General features: G+C 37.6%; 1 pseudogene; it reads right to left on the reverse strand.

The window, feature by feature from the left end:
- LOC130684340 (protein Hook homolog 3-like) overlaps window positions 1-19,706 on the reverse strand; it is an 83,541-nt pseudogene that overhangs the window by 38,309 nt on the left and 25,526 nt on the right.

Consider the following 19,706-nt stretch of genomic DNA (forward strand, 5'->3'; position numbering starts at 1 on the left):
AGTTTAGTGAGTCATTCTGGCGAATTACCAAACCTGAGGGGGTGGTGGGAACTCCTGGATTTATAGTCGGTTGGATTACAAAACAAACATTTTACCTTAATCTGCACTTAGCATTTTTCATATTTGTCTGTTGTATTTATATTGCATATTCATGCCCTGTACTTCTTTCTTGTTTCCTTAAGGGTTTCTTCCATTGCTTTTACAATTAAAAACATTTTCATGTCCTGAGATCAACCAGTTATTAGTTTTTATTTCATTTTTACTTGTTGGCATACTGAGTATTTCAAGCTGAAGGAATTCGAGAAACAGCAGGTACAGGAAGGATTTTCTGCCCTTCCCTGAGGTAGGTCCTTAAGAGCCTCATGTGAGAAGTGCTCTCCCTGTACTTGGAGGAAAGGAGCTTCCCGACTTCTGAAGACGGAGGGATATTGAACGCAATCTGAGCGAGCGGGACTTGCTGTTTACCCCAGTCGACTACACTCAGCTCAAACCCTTTTGTGTCCTAATGCATTTTTCCACAATTCTCTACTCCTCATCAAACTTGGCATCAGAACACTCAGGTTTAAACACTTCTTATTCTTTACTTCCTCATTAAGGCTCCCGTATCATGTAAAACTTATATTAAATAAATATGTGAGCTTTTCTGAATCTGTCCATCTGTTATATAGGCCCCAGCAGAGAACTTGAGAGGGTAGAGGAGATACTTTCTATCCACTATAGCTCCAAAATAAACTATCATCTAGAAATTGGTTTGGATGTGGCTAAAGTTGAAGACCCATTTTCTGTCAAAGAAACCAATAATTCAGTGTGACGTAGACTGCTGGTTTAAATAGGTATTCACAATGGCTTTAGGAATTAGTCTACAATTCCTAGTTCATTAAGGTGTTTAAAAATTAGGAATAGTTACTGAATATCTGTAAGATAAATGTTTAAAATTTGAATAAAATGAGAAATGTAAATGAGTATGACTTTTTAAATAAAAACAAGACAAGCTATATGGTAACCATAAAGGAAAAAATTTCTCAAAAAATAAGGAGAGTATCTTTAAAAAATTTCCATGTCTACGATTTAAACTCATGTTTGCTTCTTGAATTTCTCACAAATGGTAAGCACAAAGCTCCATACATACCTCTTGAATGGCTGTCATGACAATATGCTGAACAGATTCCTCCATCATCATAATGGCTTGGATGTACTCTGAAAACAACAATCTGGAATGTCACTGTCCAAGTTAAAGATAGTCAAGGGAATAAAGGCTAACACTTCATGAATTCTTTAAGTAGTTTCCTGTGTTTTGATTCTTCTTAGGAATTCCTCACATAGTTACATATATGTGCCATAGGTAAAGTGAAGGCTGGAAATCACAGTATTTATCCTTCCTGGCCCCCACCACTCCTTTTAAAGTTGAGACTACAGTTAAAGGTTACAGGAATGCAGTATCTCGGGAGTGGAAAACAGTGAAATGGTAAAGCCTAAAAGCCAGGATAGAAAGGACTGTATTACTCTTCCTAAAATTTAGAAAGTATCTGTGTTTTACATTATTCTTTGATACATGATGACAAAAGTCTGTGCTTTATTCTTATATGATATCAAAGCACTGAACTGTATATAATTCCTACCTTAATGTTTTCTACTATAGAAAAAAAAATTTTAATGAACTTAAAAACTGCTTAGGACAAAGAAGTAAGATGAATTTAAGATAGAAACCGATGCCATAGTTACACCGTATACAATATTATACAACACTGTATAATACTGTACCCATGTAAATAAGGCACCCATGCATACATATGTATAATATGCCACATGGTGGTACCACCCTGGGCTTTGAAGTAATGGTCACATCTCTAAGAGGCCGAAGCTGAGCTCTGGTGATCTTACCCTCATGAGTGCCCAGAAAGAGCAGGATCTCAGCTGACAGTAGTGACAAAGTTAAAAAAAAAAATTCCTTGCCTTCTAAAAAAGCCTTGGAAATAGTTTTCATTATTTTCAAATCCAACAGTGGATGAGAAAAGTGGCATTAAGCATAAAAAAAAAAATCAGTAGGCCAGCTGGATTCCACTGGTAAACAACTGTGGTAAATAGGTTGAAATAAGAAGCATTTTAAGGAATATAAGATACAAATAAGGAGATTTTAGTCTTAACTTGCCTGTCTTCCCACACTTTTAAAAAACAAACACCAAAAGCTTGTCTTGGCACTGCAAGTATTATATGAAGAGGTCGTGCGAAATTGTTAAACTAATGTTTTGGCAAAACATTCATGTATTTGGAATGCCGAAGGATAATTCTTTGCTTGACAGGTAACTTATTTAAAAATATATATTTTGACAGCACTATAAAATTATGACATTCTGACTGTTAATGCCAAAGTTTTTAGTCAATCAAAAACATGTTTTTAAGGAAGTATTGTCCTAAAAATATTTGTGCCCAGTCAAATGTGTGGTGATACATAAAATATACACATTACACTTAAATCACAGGCATTTTTCTTAGGCCAGCAGTAGGAACATACCATAACTTTTCCAAGATTTGGTTAAAAAATAAAAATAAAAAACCCCAAGAAAACAATTCCTTCAGTCTGAGCCCACTGAGGAGCACCCTATAAATGCTGGAATATAAGGGAATGCTTTTGATCTTCTGTTCTAAGGTACCACACAGAGAAGTCCGAGGCTATGAAGAAAATGGCATGGCCAGGATGACTGAACAGCCTTCAAAATAAAAGACTGTGAGCACGGCAGAGAAGAGCAGCAGTACTAACAGTGGGGAAGGTCACCTTCATGACGGCCTCCTGGGCGTGAGGGGCATCCCAGTGGGACAGGGGGGACAGGGGGTTAGTAGGGTGTGAGAGGGGAAGCGTTAGTTAAGAAGCAGTGTTGCCACGTCAAGGCCCTTCCCCGCGAACACCGTAAAATGCTAAATGATAAAATGATGATGAGAGCTACATCAATGTACAATTTCTGGAAAAAAACTTTTACAAATCTTTAAAGTCCAAAATACCAGTACTACATGATTATTGGATGCAGATCTATGAGGAAATGCTGGAGAATGAGGTGTGCCAGGTCAGGGAGTTTATCCTGGTCCAAAATTTACAGCAGAGTTTAGAAAAAAGGGTATTAAATATGACTGTGAATGAGACACGGGTCTGTGCCCTTGTCTAGCCTTGCACGCAAGCAATCGTGGGCAAGTCATACAATGCCCAGTTTTCCTAATCTGTAAAAAGTATTTTTTGTTCTGCTAGTATAGCATCAGGCAAAAAGGAGATGCTCAGTAAATTCTATTACTGTGTTTCTACTAGTAATCTTTGCTATTTCAAATTTACCACCATTCATTTGCCCCAATTTAAGATGTCAGACAGCCAAATAAATGTATGCTGAGTCAATGTTCTGAGCTGAGCAATTGCTCCTTACTTCTAGTAACTGCAAATCAGCTAAACATAAAGCCCTTCCTGTTTGTATTGTGTTTTACAGATTACAAGGCAGATACACTATAGAGCTCCATTTACTCCTTATGACTATCAGGTTTTGTAACCTGATTTTGTAGATGAGGAAACAGGCTGAGTATCTGGTCCAATGTCAGCAAGGTAGTGAATGGCAGAGCCGCTATAGTAAGGATTACACTACATATCATAAATGTGCACTGACATCTAATATTTAGCAACCCAGACATTCATTTTCTTGAGCAGAGAATGCCCTCTGGAAAAGTGAGATGTTAAAACTGTTCAACGTTTTTATCGTTTATACACAATTTCAGAGGAAAAACTGAATCTAGGTATTATACAGAACACATGGTTCTGTGTGTGAAGCTAGGTAAATACTATGATCATCTGCTTCTCCAGAGAACTATTGTATAGGTCACATCCTTGTCTTTTTCTATTCCTACCCCATAAAAAATTTAATTAGCCAACTCTTAACAGCTATGCATACCCAAGAGCTGATGAATCTAACAGAATAAATGTATCAGAAGCCATTACCTCAATTCAGTGAAGTACTTTAAATATTTTCATATACTTTTTAAAATCAAAACATCTACTTAAGGGCTTTAATGTCTTGAATGTTATTTATACCAGTCGCCTGGACTTCAACAAAAAACTTTTAGGTATTTCAGTAATACGAAAATCACAAATGTAGAAAATTCTCTATTCTAATTCTTTAGTCAAGCTGAATAAGCCAATGAAAATGTAATGTACGAGCATGGGATGCTACAATCTAAAAGGAATGGGGACAGAGATAAATGAATACATTGTTAGAAAAAAATTCTTGAATCAGAGACCAATAAAACTAGTCATAGCTTCAAGAAGACAATGTTAATTAGTATTAAATTACCACTAGAACACAAAAAAGTATAGACAAGTTAATAAAAACCTGTTTTGCGTTACTAGGGGTAAGGTAGGAAAAATAAGAAGAATTCTTCAAAGGTCATGTAAGGAACAGTAAAACACTGTGTCATCCTCATGTAAAAGAGCCCCTACCTTCCTTTCTCTGCTCCATCATCTTCTACCCGTCTCACTATTCTCCAGTTACAGCTGCTGCTTTTTGTTTCCCCCTCAAAGGTCACCCAGGTCTTTCTGACATGCAGTTTCTACTATTCAAGTTACTTAGTCCATTATCCTCCACGTCTTTGCTTAAATGACCCCCTTGATGGCGCCCCCATCACACTTCACCTCCACTCAGCACTACTCAGATGACATGGTTATATGTGGCATTATTTATGTCCCCTCAACTCAACTACACGTTCCACGAGTCCAGTGTCTATTTTGTCTGAGATGGTGTTCTCAGCCCCAGATTGAGAGTTCAGTAAATATTTGTAAAATATATAAATCCTTTGTACTTGTAATCTAAAATATCCAATTTTAAATCTCCAGAGCTGAACTAATTCAGTATAACATTATCATTATTACTGATATTATTAATTCAGCTAGACCTTGTCCAATTTATAATAAATTTTATCACATTCAATATAGTTAAAATAATCTACTCAAAGAATTATGCAGTCTTGCAGAAAGGCAACGAATATCATCACAATCAAATTAATTCAAACTTGCAACTCTTTTAAGGCTTGAAAACAAACTTCTAGCAAAATCACAGAAAATGGCATTAAGGGTGGCTTGTTTGTATTGGTGGCTTATATATACAATATACAGTGTGTACTACTTCCCTTAGTTATTTTAAATGCATACACTAACACCTAGTAAATTACCTTGCTTCTGTTCTCAGTTCACAGCACAGCCCCAAATGAGCTGAAGTGTCCTTCCAAGCTCTGCAGCATCAGAATGCTCCCCAATAAGGTTCACATCAGGAAGGATAAAGTCATTGATCTGCTGTCCTAAAATCTGAATGGATATAAAAACATTAGAACTGCATTTACATTTATATGACCAAATAGAATATTTTTTGATAGAGATCAGTTTGTCAGCACCAGAAACTCACTGGAAGGACAGAGTTGTTACGCCAATCTTACTCTCAATTTCTATTTGTAACTCCCATACCTAAGGTATAACTGTCTCAGGTCATAGCAAGTTAGTTCCTAGTCTGGCATGTGGTATGTATACTGAGCAAAGAAACTGACTACCATCGATCCCGCCACCAACCCTAGAAAGGCTTGATGTGTCCTCTCTGAAGAAACAGAGCCAGAGAGATTCTAAACCAGGGCACCAGAAAGAACAGATTCCATATAGGTTCATGCCCCAAGTAAGATTCTCCCATCCACCTTCACTCCACTCAATTCCAAATGCTGACAGTAAGACATTTATACCAGGAAGGAGAATGGAGGGTTCCTTTATGGGGAAATTGGCCCCAAATGAAATGACATATATGCAGACAAAAGGGTAGGTCTCTCTGTCTGATAACCCTATAGTGAAAAAATACTCTAAAAGCATAGGAGGAGGGTGAATGCGGCTGTATTGTGATGGATGAGGGGAGAACAGTGTAATAGGAGGCCAAGGGGTCATGCAGTACCTGGTAGCTCATGGTAAAAAGTATGGATCTGATTCTCACTGTAGTAGGAAACCATGGATGACTTTGAGGAGCAACATAATCAATTTATATTTTTAAAAACTACCCTGGCTGATTCTTAGAGTGGAGAATAGACTGTAGAAGGGGCAAGAATGAAATCAGGGTTACTGATTAGATGACTCTAGTAATCTAAGCAAGAGCTAGTGATGGCATGCTACAGGGTAGTGGAGCAGATATGGAGAAAGTTCTGTTTTGGAGTTTAACTAACTGGTTTCCTGATGACATTAAAAGAAAGACTATAGGATGATTTGTAGGTTTTGGGCTTGAGTAGAAAAGTAGATAATGGGGCTCCTTACGAGGATGGTAAATATAAATGATGTAAGTATAGAAGTAGGTATAAATGCAGGTAAGCTTGTGGGAAAAACCAGTAAGGAAACAACAGGTTTCTAGGCTGTGCTGTGTCCATTTGGTACCTGTTGTCACGAAATATAAAGTAAAACTAGTTCTACTTTCTGAGTTCTTCCTCAGCAAAGTTTTAACTGTTCTGATGCAGACTCGGAGAATAAGCTGAGGTAATCTAAGGACTAGGGTCTGCTGAGGAATGGAAGTAGGCAAAGGAGTTGATTATAATAATGTACGGACTTTAAACTACTTCATGAGGTGAGAAAGGAGAGCTAATAGACAGCAGAAAGTAAAGTGTAACTTAAATCAGTAATCATCTACAAACTATCCATATTATCATGAAAAAGACTACCTAGTAACTACCTAAAAGACATCCTAGAAACTATACAATGGAAGATAAATTATTAATCTTGAGGTAATTTTTCCTTTACTTCATGTAAAATTTATCCTATGGTAATACTTCTAAGCAGAGTAAAAAAAAAGCCCTTACCTCATGATTATAATCCAGGATTCCTTTTAAAATTTTCTTCAAGTTGCTTATCTGTTTGGAGAAAGAGAAAACAACCCTTGGTAAAGGCAGTAAGTAATTTAACAAAAAATTTCTGAACTAATCATTCCAGTCAATCATAAAGTCAATATAAAATCAACAGCATATCTGAATTACCATAACCATCCAAAAAGGACTATCAATGGCTCATTTGACCTAAAAGATTTATAAACAATTATGTTACATTTTCAATGTTATGACCATATTGACAAACATTGGAGAGTAACTGAACAAGACTTAACAGTAAGATTATTCAGATTTTCTGCAAGTAAAGAAGAAATGCGTCATCTTAATAAAGGCTTGAATTTCTTGCTAAGGCTACTAGGAAGAAGAATCCATTCTCTGAATGTTTTGGACAGTTAACAATACATCATGCTCATTACTAATAACAAACTCTACCAACTAACCACGCACTCTAATAAGTCCATTATGTGTATTAACTCATTTTTTTTTCTGAGGTAGATTTTACTACAATCCTCACTTTACAAATGAGGAAACCAAGGCACAGAGAGGTTGAAGGACTTTCCGATAGGTAGTAAGTGTTTTGATACGGACACAGCATTCTGGCTCTCAAACCCAGGCCCTGCCACTGTGCTTTCCTGACCTCCATTCCATTTCAGTGAGCAACTTAAGGTTACCTCCAATCTTCAATTCTAGATTATTTTACTAAAGGCTGCCTAAGTTTCTAAAGCTCACTGGATACAAAAGATCAAAAATCAACAAATATTACACAAATGCTAGTAAAAGACTAATGAACAGACGGACAAAAAACAAGAAAATACCTTTAGCTTCCAAGTATCTCCTACTTCAGTTTTGATTCTGTTCAGCCAATTTTCATCACAATATGCAGGATCTCTGTAAATAAGAAAAAGCTAGCATATTAAGATCATGTAGCTACCAAGCTGGAAGAAGGGAGGGAGGGAGGAAGGAATGGTAAGAACGAAAACTGAAACCCATCCCTTATCATCACTTAACTGCAACATAAAAATGTAATTACCATCATGAAGCTGGATGCAATTATAGTAGATTTCTCTAAAATCAGTTTAGTATCAGATCACTAAAAATTTTTTGTAATCAAAAAATAAACTAAAAGGTGAAAATGGTAACATACAGTAGATATATTTTTAAAACAAGTTATAGATGAATACACTAACCTGGAATTAACATAATCTGTAAATACAACACTAATATCTAAAAACAGTAAAAATCAATGACAATTAAAAATGAAATATATCGAGAAGGTTAAAATGAATGTTTTAGTTAATATTTCAATGACCTCTATATCTATAACCTAATAGTTCAAAGGTCACCAATAATGTTACTAAAATGTCAATTTCTTTAAATAATAGTGATGGAGAGCCTATTTTCTTAGATGTATAACTAAGCATTAGATAAAGCTGGACACCATTTCTGTTCACAAAATATCTAAGATTACACTGGTGTGGACAAATTGAAACAAAGACCGAAGTTGGATATCCTTATGATTATTTTCCTTAGGTAAACCTCCCAAACTTCTATAAATACTAGAGGAAAAAACCACTTTAGTCCAGCATGATTCTCATCTTAAAGTTTTGAAATTGAAGCTCTAAGAAATTAAATTAGCTGTTCAAAACCACAGATTGAACAGCTATGTTTGCCCTGCTCTCCAGCAAGTGCTAAGTCCAAAATCTTCCCCTAACCCCATAACTTTCTCCATTCACCTCCAAAAAGACAGTGGCATGGAGAGAAAATGTTAGGGGAAAAAAATCTACATTTCAATCTAATTTTAGAGTATTTTCACCTTCCTCAAAAGAAACCCTGTATCCACTAGCGACACTCCCGACTCTCTCCTCCAGTCCCTGGAAATTTCTAATCGACTCTCTGTGACTATGGGTTTGCCTATTTGAAACATTTTAAATAAATGAAATCATAGACTGTACGGTCTTTTGTGACTGGCTTCTTCCATTTAGCATGTTTCTAAGGTCCACCCATGTTGTAGCATGTATCACGACTTCACTACTTGTTAGGGGTCCATAATATTCCATTTATGGATAGATGATATCTATCCACCAGCTGATGTACATTTGGGTTGTTCTACTTTTCAGCTATTGTGACTAATAATGCTTTGAACATTTGTGTACCAGTTTTTGTGTGAACATATGTTTCATGTGAGTATATGCCTAGGAGAGGAATTACTGTATTTCATAACTATGTTTAGCATTTGAATCATGCTCAAACTGTTTTCCAAATAGCTGCACCACTTTACATTCCCAACAGCAATGTATGTTGGTTTCAATTTCACCATAGCTTTGTCAACACTTGTTATTATCTGTCTTTTTAATTATAACCATTCCTAGTAGATGTGAAGTAGTATGTCATTTTGGTTTTGATTTGCATTTTCTCAATGATGAATGTTACACATCTTCTCACGTGAGTATTTGTCCATTTGTTTATTCTCTGGAGAAAAGACTATTCAGTCTTTGCCTACTTAAAAATTGGCCACCTTTTTATTACTGAATTGTGAGAGCTGTTTTTTTGATTTTGGGGTGGTTTTTTTTTTTGGTATTCAGGATAAAAGCTCCTATCAGACAAATAATTTCTCACATTCCTTGAATTGTTTTCTAACTTTCCTGGTGGCATCATTTGCAACACAGAAGTTTTTAATTTTGATGAAGTTCAATTTATCTACCTTTTGCTTTTGGTGTTATAATCAAGTAGCTTCTGCCTAATCCATGGTCAAGAAGATTTACTCCTGTGTTTGCTTCTAAGAGTGTTTGAGTGGTAGCTCTTAGATTTGGCTCTATGATCCACTTGAGTGTGCTGTAAGGAAGGAGTCTAACTTCTTTCTTCTGCATGTGGATTTTCAAACCTATCTATTTTTGTTTTAAGCTTAATCGACCTTCTTTCATTGAGGTTCTTTTGTGATCAAGTAAGACAAACTAATTTGGGCAAGCTTGTGCAAAAAAGGGACGCTTACTGGAAGATCACTAGGTACTAAAAAAATAGCTGGTATCACAAAGTACTGGCAGGAGGACCAAGAAAGCTGTTGGGAACTCAGACAGTACTCTTTTTGACTTTCATCTTTGTTTCTGCCAGTTTCCACTGTTTCTCTCAATAGACCAACTTTTCCTGTTTCCTCATACACAATGTTAAAGACATCTGCAGATGTGTTCCAAGTCTTCATCACTTCAGTTCAAGCAGTTTTAAAGCAAGTTATCACTCAGTCCCAATTCCAAATTCTCAGATCATTCCAGATAATACAGGAGAGTCTGTTTTCCATCCCTAGGTCCAATTATATGTGATAGAAAGGATGGAAAATTGGAAGGACACATAAAATTCAAGGGAAGAGTGACCATACCTGTCAGGAGAAAGGTGAGTTTTCAGAATTGGGCAGACAAACCCCAAAAGTATCCTCTTTGCTTAAAACCTCTTATAAAAATAGATATGCAAAAAAAAACCACCTGAAGTGAATTCTACTAAAATATTAAATATTATTAAAATAATTCAGAAATTAGAAAATATTCAGTATTTTTTGATACTTAAATAACTTAAAAACCATGATCATTGCCAACCTAGCTTTAGTCTTTTCAACCAAAAAAGACTGACAAGGAGGGCAATCTGTAAGCCTGGCACTTTGTGGCTGGCAAAGCCAAAGGCACTAACTTACCAGCTAAGGGCAATTCAGGGTTGCACATAAAATACTTCTATTTCACCAGAAAACCCCTTAACTTACAAAGAAGAATGATTTTTAAATGCCTGAGAAACTCTTGGAGTATTTCATTTGTAATATACAGGAGTGCTTATTTCATAAAAATCTGAATAAAATATTCCAAATCGAACACTGTAACAGTTTGCTTATTCCTTAAAAGATTAATGAATCAACATCTCAGAATCATGTCTGAGCTATGCAGGGAGGAAGCACACACGGAGGCTACTATTACATACTGAACACCAATAACATGCCAGACATTGAACCAAGTGCTTTGCCTTCACAATGACAGTGCAAAAAAGCTATTATTACCTGTATGTTACCACTAAAGAATATTAGACTCAGCAACTAAGCAATTTCCCTAAGTTCAATCACACAGTTAAATAGCAGGGAGAGCTGGAGGCTACAATCATTTTTGTTAAAACAGATAGTAGAGTTCCATACAAAACTGGCTCTAGCAAACATTCTCAGGTCCTGTGGCTAATTACCTCCTTCAGGCTCAGCAAACTAGTCACAGAGAGAAAATGGCCAACATCATTCATGATACACTGTGTGCATGAAGGACAGACACTTGTTCTTATTCACTGCTGTACTGCCCAAAACCTCATGTCTGACACAAAGCAGTTTCTCAGTAAACATCTATGGACTGAAACACTTACTTAATAAGGTTCCAATCTACCACTTAGGCAGAACACAGCAAAAATAGAGTCTACATAATATTCAATGTGACTTCTCCTAGTAATAAACATTGGCTCAGTCTCCAGGCATCTAGCCATAACTGTTTCTGTAAGTAGTTTACAATTTCAGCAAGGTTTTCTACATAACCTTTAATTAATGTTCTCAGGCAATGATCAAAGAACACAAAGGTAATTTTCCCTAAAATCTTAATAGCTTATAGTTCTGCACAGATTTGTAAGTAACAACTCATCATCTTCCTGGGAATGTTCTTCATGACTAAGAAGCTATCTTTAGCTTCTTACTATGTCTTGATTTCTGCTAAGAAAAAAAAAAACACCACCAAACATATAAAACCATTTCCTTAGATGCTCCCGGTCACATATATATTTAACTATATCTTATGGACCAGTCATAGCTTAAGCTAAAGGAAAAGCCAAGTAATTTTAATTCTTAACATAATTCCAGAAATATACTGTCTGCCTAGTCAGTTGCCTTCACAGAAATTAAAATTTATGTTGATTATTTAAAGGACTCATACATCCTGGTTTTCAATTTACTATAAATCTACAGTAATAAGGACAGTGTGGTACTGGCATATGAATAGATATATAGATCAATGCAATAGATTTGGGTGTTCAGAAATAAACCCATGTATCTGTGGTCAATTACTTTCAACCAGGATGTCAAAATAATACAATGGAGAAAGGAATATTCATTCAACAAATCGTGTTGGGCCCTGCCATGAAGCACCAGAGACCACTTCACCAGTTATGCCTCAATACTGTTGCCACTGGGTGCTTATGCACATGTAAGCATTCCGCTGAAGACTGCATTCTCCACAACACTATATACCAATGGGCCACTATGAATTATATGGAGGAAAGCAAGGCCAAGTTTGAGAACCTCTGCAAGCTCATGAAAGAAATCAAAGAAGGCTGAGAAGGTAACAATCTCCAATAGCCTGTGTCTTCACCCACTGCATTGTGACCAGAACAATGGTTGGACAGACAACAAGCAGATCATGAAAACCCAGGCACTTTGGGACAAGTCTACAATGGGCCACATATATAGCCAAAACACACCTGGAGATCAACCCCCATCACCCCTTGTAGATATGCTGTGACAGAAGGCAGAGGTAGACAAGAACAATATAGCTGTTAAGGACCTGGTGACACTTCTATTTGAAACTATGTTCTATTTTCATCGGGAGTCTCAATACTATACTTGGTTTGTATGAATATTTCACCAATATTGTAATTGGCTTTTGAACTTTATTTTTTTGTACTACTACGGCAGAGCTGAGTAGTTGTGATAGATATGTATGTCCCATAAAATACAATATTTACTATCTGAAAAAAAAAAAGATTATTTAAGCATTGAAATATTCTTACTGAACTCACCCAAAGTAAGATGGGATCCAGAACAAACACTGTGTTTTGAATGTATTTCATAACATGGAATTTTTATTAGCAAACTTCAGTATTATTTATAGATAAATTGATCTTTTGGTCTATTTTCTAATGAACTTTTAACCACACAAACAATCATTTTGGTCCCCTGCCATTAAATGTGCACTTGAGTCTGCTATAATAATTAAATTCCATATTCACAATGACAATAAAAATACAGCAAATTATGCTTATCCCCTCTGTGTCAAAATAAGCAATAGAAGCACATAAGGACAGGTAACTTAGGGACCTATTAAAAAGTACCCAATTAATAGTAAAAGATGAACAAATGAGGCTCAAAGTCAGTAAAAAGTGGGACATAATAAAGATTAGAGCAGAAATAAATAAAATTGAGAAGAATAAAACAATAGAAAGAATCAATGAAAGCAGGAGCTGGTTCTTTGACAAAATTAACAAAGTAGATAAACTCCTAGCCAGACTTATCAAGAAAAAAAGAGTTTACACATGTAAACAGAATCAGAAATGAGAAAGGAAAAATCACTATGGACACCACAGATATGCAAAGAATTATTAAAGAATACCATGAAAAATTATATGCTAACAAACTAGATAACCTAGAAGAAATGGACAACTTTCTAGAAAAATACAACCTTCCAAGGCTGACCCAGGAAGAAACAGAAAATCTGAACAGACCAATTACTAGCAACAAAATTGAACTGGTAATTTAAAAAATACCTAAAATCAAAATTCCTGGTCCAGATGGCTTCATTGCTGAATTTTATCAAACATTTACTGAAGACTTAATACCCATCGTCCTTAAAGTTTTCTAAAAAGTAGAAGAGGAGGGACTACTCTCAAACTCATTCTACGAGGCCAGTATCATTCTAATACCAAAACGAGGCAAAGACACCACAAAAAAAGAAAATTACACACCAATATCCCTGATGAACATAGATGCAAAAATACTCAACAAATATTAGCAAACCAAATTTAAAAATACTTCAAGAAGATCATACACCATGATCAAGTGGGATTCATGTCAGGGATGCAAGGGTGGTACAACATTCAAAAATCCATCAACAGCAGCCACCACATCAAAAAAAATGATAAAAACCACATGATCATCTCCACTGACACTGAAAAAGCATTTGACAAAATTCAACATCCATTCATGATAAAAACTCTCTACAAAATGGGTATAGAGGGCAAGTACCTCAACATAATAAAGGCCATATATGACAAACCTACAACCAACATCATACTTAACAGCGAGAAGCTGAAAGCTTTTCCTTTAAGATTGGGAACAAGACAAGGATGCCCACTCTCCCACTTTTATTCAACAGAGCACTGGAGGGCCTAGCCACAGCAATCAGACAACACAAAGAAACAAAAGGCATCCATATTGGCAAAGAAGAAGTTGAACAGTCTGTTTGCAGATGACATGATATTGTATGTAAAAAGTCCTTAAGAATCCACTCCAAAACTACTAGATCTAATCTCTGAATTCAGTAAAGTTGCAGGATACAAAATTAACACACAGAAATCTGTGGCATTCTTGTACACTAATGATGAACTAGCAGAGGGAGAAATCAGGAAAAAATTCCATTCACAATTGGATCAAAAAGAAGAAAATACCTAGGAATAAACCTAACCAAGGAAGTGAAAGATATATACCCTGAAAAATACAACACACTCATGAGAAAAATTAAAGAAGATACCAATAAATGGAAACACGTACTGTACTCATGGATAGAAAGAATTAATATTGTCAAAATGGCCATTCTACCTAAAACAATCTACAGATTCAATGCAATCCTTATCAAAATACCAACCACAAAAGACCCCAAATAGCCAAAGCAATCCTGAGAAGGAAGAATAAAGCTGGGCAGATTACGCTCCCAGACTTCGAGCTCTACTACAAAGCCACAGTAATCAAGACAATTTGGTAATGGCACAAGAACAGAACCATAGATCAAGGGAACAGAATAGAAAGCCCAGATATAAACCCACCCATATATGGCCAATTAATATATGATAAAGGAGCCATAGACATACAATGGGGAAATGACAGCCTCTTCAACAACTGGTGTTGGCGAAACTGGATAGCTACATGTAAGAGAATGAAACTGGATTATTGTCTAATTCCATACAGAAAAGTAAACTCGAAATGGATTAAAGACCTGAATGTAAGTCATGAAACCATAAAAGTTTTAGAAGAAAACATAGGCAAAAATCTGTTGAGTATAAACATGAGCAACTTTTCCCTGAACTCATCTCCTTGGGCAAGGGAAACAAAATAAAAAATGAACAAATAGGACTACATCATGCTAAAAACCTTCTGTACAGCAAAGGACACCATCAACAGAACAAAAAGGCATCCCACAGTATGGGAGAATATATTTGTAAATGACATATCCGAGAAGGGGTTAACATCCAAAATATGTAAAGAACTCACACGCCTCAACATCCAAAAAGCAAATAACCCTACTAAAAAATGGGCAGAGGATATGAACAGACAATTCTCCAAAGAAATTCAGACGGCCAACAGGCACATGCAAAGACACTACACATCCTTAACTATCAGGGAAATGCAAACTAAAACCACAATGAGATATCACCTCACACCAGTTAGGATGACCAACATCAAAAAGACTAGTAACAACAAATGCTGGAAAGGATGCAGAGAAAGGGGAACCCTCCTACACTGCTGGTGGGAATGTAAATTAGTTCAACCACTGTGGAAAGCAGTATGGAGGTTCCTCAAAAAACTAAAAATACAAATACCATTTGACCCTGGAATCCCACTTCTTGGAATATACCCAAAGTAAACAAGTTCTCAAATTCAAAAAGACATGTGCACCCCTATGTTTATTGCAGCACTATTTACAATAGTCAAAATACAGAAGCAACCTAAGTGTCAATCGGTAGATGAATAGATAAAGAAGATGTGGTACATATACACAATGGAATTTACAATAGTCAAAATACAGAAGCAACCTAAGTGTCAATCAGTAGATGAATGGATAAGGAAGATGTGGTACATATACACAATGGAATACTATTCAGCCATAAGAAGAAAACAAATATTACCATTTGCAACAACATGGATGGAGCTAGAGGGTATTATGCTCAGTGAAGTAAGCCAGGTGGAGAAAGACAAGTAAGTACCAAATGATTTCCCTCATTTGTGGAGTATAACGATTAAGCAAAACTGAAGGAACAAAACAGCGACAGACTCACAGACTCCAAGAAGGGAATAGTTACCAAAGGAGACAGGTGCAAGGGGGGGGCATGGAGGCAGTGGGGTGGGAGGGAGAAGGGGATTGAGGGGTATTATGATTGATGCACATGGTGTTAGGGGATCACGGGGAAGACAGTGTAGCACAGAGAAGACAAATAGTGAATGACTCTGTGGCATTTTACTACACTTCAATGGGGTATGGGGGCGACAATGCGTGTGAATGTAGTAACCACATTGTTTGTTTTTCATGTGAAAACTTCATAAAAGTGTATATCACTGGTACCGTAATAAAAAAGTACCCAGTTAAGAGGCATTCCAGCACTATCCACAGTTTGACCTTCGTTTTATCTCCTTTGGTCTCACCTATTCTCTTTTTCCCTCTTTCCTGAACTCTGACAACAAAAATTAAGAGCACTTAGAGGCACAACTTACTACACCTGATCTTACTCTTTTAATCAATATGTTGTCGTGGCATCATAAGAAATTTATTTGTGTTTTGTCCCTGGTTCCAGGACTGAGCTTCTAAAACTCGTAGAATTTCCTGAGATAGTAGAGTGTCCCTGGTAATTCATAAAGAGCCCATTCGGGCCACACCTGATTGTATGCTAATGAGGTGATTCACTGTGGGACGCTGCCTAGTTTTAGGATGGGGCTGGTCCCAGGGGAACCACCCATATCATTACAGGGTTGTAACATCTCCCCACACGGCCCCCCACAGAAGCATCTGGAGATTGAGTTTAATAACAAAGTTAATGATTTCAATCACGCGTATGTGAGGAAACACCAAATAAAAACCCTGAACAGGGTTCGGAATGCTTCCAGGTTGGCGAGCACATCAATGGGCTAGAGAGTGGCTGCCCCCAGCTCCATGCCTTGCCCTAGCCTCTCTTTCATTTGGCTGTTCCTCAGTTGTATCATTTACAAAATAAAACTGTAATTATATTGCTTTCCTGAGTTTTGTGTCACTCTCACAAATTATCGCACCCGAGGAGGGTCATGGTGTTAAGTCTGGGGAAAGGAAATCCTGGGCCAAAATACCTCTAAAAACTGGAATCAGTCAAAGGTAGAAATAAAGTCTAAAATCCATTTATTGCTTACAAACTGCAGTCTGGGCCTTCTCTCTTTCCTGCTCGGGACCTCCCCTCACCTCTCAGGTACAGATAAGCCCTTGGCTGCCCAGGTAATACCCATTGATATGGAGATGAACTTCTCCACCTGAGGAATGATGCAAATGCACTAAAGCCACACTTCTTCCCACCTCTGAATGCCTATTAATATGCAGATGTACTAAAGCCAGACCAGATATTCTGGAAATATTACAACCACACTTGGGAACTCCTGAATTAGCAGTTGGTCGGCTGAAGTGTTGGTGCACTGAGAACTGCATGTTCACCTCACTTCTAAAGTGGGGGAGGCCTTGTGGGACTAAGGCCTTTACTTGCAAAGTCTGCACTAACACCAGGTAGTGTCAGAATTGAAGGACTTTAACCTTAACTGGTGGGGTCTGAGCTACCACACAAAGTTAGTGTCCAAACTGAACTGAACTGCAGGACATCCAGGAGGTATCTGGGAAATCGTTGGTGGAGAATGACAGAGTGGTGAGCTCTTCTTGCAGACAAAGTATAAAGTTGCTTTCTTCTAATTTCAGACTCAAAATTTGTCATTCCATATTCATTCATTCAACCAGTGTTTCCAGAACACCTACCACAGGGCAGGACAAGGCGATGTGTGCAGGGGTGGTAGCAATATCAAATAGGTGGTCAGAGGAGGCTACAGAGGAAACTGACAAACATCAGAGGCGACCAGAAGGCAGTGCGGAAGCGTTCCATGCTTTGTCTGATTGATAAACATTCCAGGCAGAGGGAAAGGCCACGTAAAAGCCTGAGGAGATGCCTAATGTGTGGGTGGATGAACAAGGGAGCTGGTGTGGTTATGAACAGTAGCAAACGAGGGCCAAATGGCAGTAAGCGGTCCAGACCACTTAGGATCCCTCATGTATTCTTGTGCTTTGGCTTTTCTGCTGAGTGAAATGAGGCACCAATGCAGGGTGCTAAGCAGAAAATCTGACACACTGAAAAATCACCTGGCTGCTGGGTTCACATTAGACTGTGGGCAGGCAAGTGAAAAGACATTAGCCAGGGAATTTTAATGTAGGATTGGTGGGAGAGGATGGAGACCAGACCAATGTGGCAGTGACAACGGTCATGATTTTTATCACAAAACTTTTTCAGACACACAGGGAAGCAAAATATTATGGAGAACAACCATATGCCAATTATAGAGAATAACATTCTGCCACATTTGCTCCATATTATTTGATTTTTTTGGATATTTAAAATTGCACATACATCTCTAATGAGTTAGGCACTTACTCGTATAATCAGTTCTGATACCACACTTACTATAATACAGAAACAGTCCCAAAATACCACCTAATAATCTATATTCTAATTTCCTCCATAACCCTCAAAAGTTCTCTTATAGCTGGTTTGTTCAAGATCCAAGAAGAATCAGGCATTGTATTTGTTTCTGTAATGGTGGTAGAACACAACATGGAATCTACCCCTCAACAGATTTTAATGCATAGGACACAGTATCGCTAACTACAGACCCTCAACAGTACGCAGCAGAGCCCTAGGGCCTCCTCACCGTGTGTAAACGAAACTTCATTCTGCTCAACAGCAACTCCCCATCCCCCCAGCTGCCAGCTCCTGGCAACCACAGCTGTTTATATGCCCCCAACTGTTGCAGACACCATGTGAGTGGTCGTGCAGTGTCTGTCCTGTGACTGCCTTATCTCACTTAGCATAAATGTCCTCCAGGCTCATCCACATTGTTGCATGCAGCAGGATTCCCAAGAACCATGCAATACATTTGGTTACTGCCTCTCTTTAGGCTCTTCAGTCTAGAACAGTCCATTCCTTTCTTTTTTTCTCATGATACTGACTTGTTGAGGAGACTAGGTCAATGGTCCTGTAAAAGACCTCACTTTCTGGATTTGCCTCATTGTTGCCTCATGACTTGGTTTAACTTGTTCTAGCTTCTGTATTTTTCTGTGAATTGGAAGTTAGACCTAAAAGCTAGCTTTAAAACTAACATTCTAGAAATATAGTCATCAGGATTTCCTGACAGGTTAGATGTAGGATGGGGAGAAAAAGAAAGTTTTTTAATGGTCTGAGCAAGTGGAAGAATAGGGAGGCCAATGACTGAACAGAGTGGGATTGGGCAGGAGACAGGGAGTTTAGTTTTAAATACGAAAACTTTACGATGTGCTTTAGATCCACTGGAAATGCAGAGCAGATAACCAGCTAAGCCTAGACATCAGAGGAAAAAATCATTCTGGAGATACAGTGTCATTAGGATATGGATGATATTTCAGTCCATGAGACTGGATGTAATCATCAGGGGAGCGAAGGCAAACGGGAAAGAGGAGTGTGTCCTTCAGCACGCCAGTCTCAGTAAGTAGCACTGACCAGGAAAGACTGGTGAAGGAAATGCAGATCACCTAGGGAGAGAGGAGAGAAAAGCCCAAGTGAGCATGTCTTTGAAGCCAGATTTTAAAGTGCTACAAGGAGCTAAGTCCTTTGAACGCTGCACCAGGTCCAGATAAGAACAGAGAATGGGCCTTAGAATCAGCAATGCGCAGATGCTTGGAGCCCTAACAAGGGCAGTTTTAATACAAAGGTGACTAAAAAGTGGATTTACAAGCAGGAGAGGAATCTGACACAGCTGGGCACAGACTACTCTTTCAAGGAGTTTTGCTGCAAAGGGGAGGAGGAATGGATAGTGA

Source organism: Manis pentadactyla, chromosome 7 (genome assembly GCF_030020395.1).
Source record: "Manis pentadactyla isolate mManPen7 chromosome 7, mManPen7.hap1, whole genome shotgun sequence".
Lineage (NCBI taxonomy): Eukaryota > Metazoa > Chordata > Mammalia > Pholidota > Manidae > Manis > Manis pentadactyla.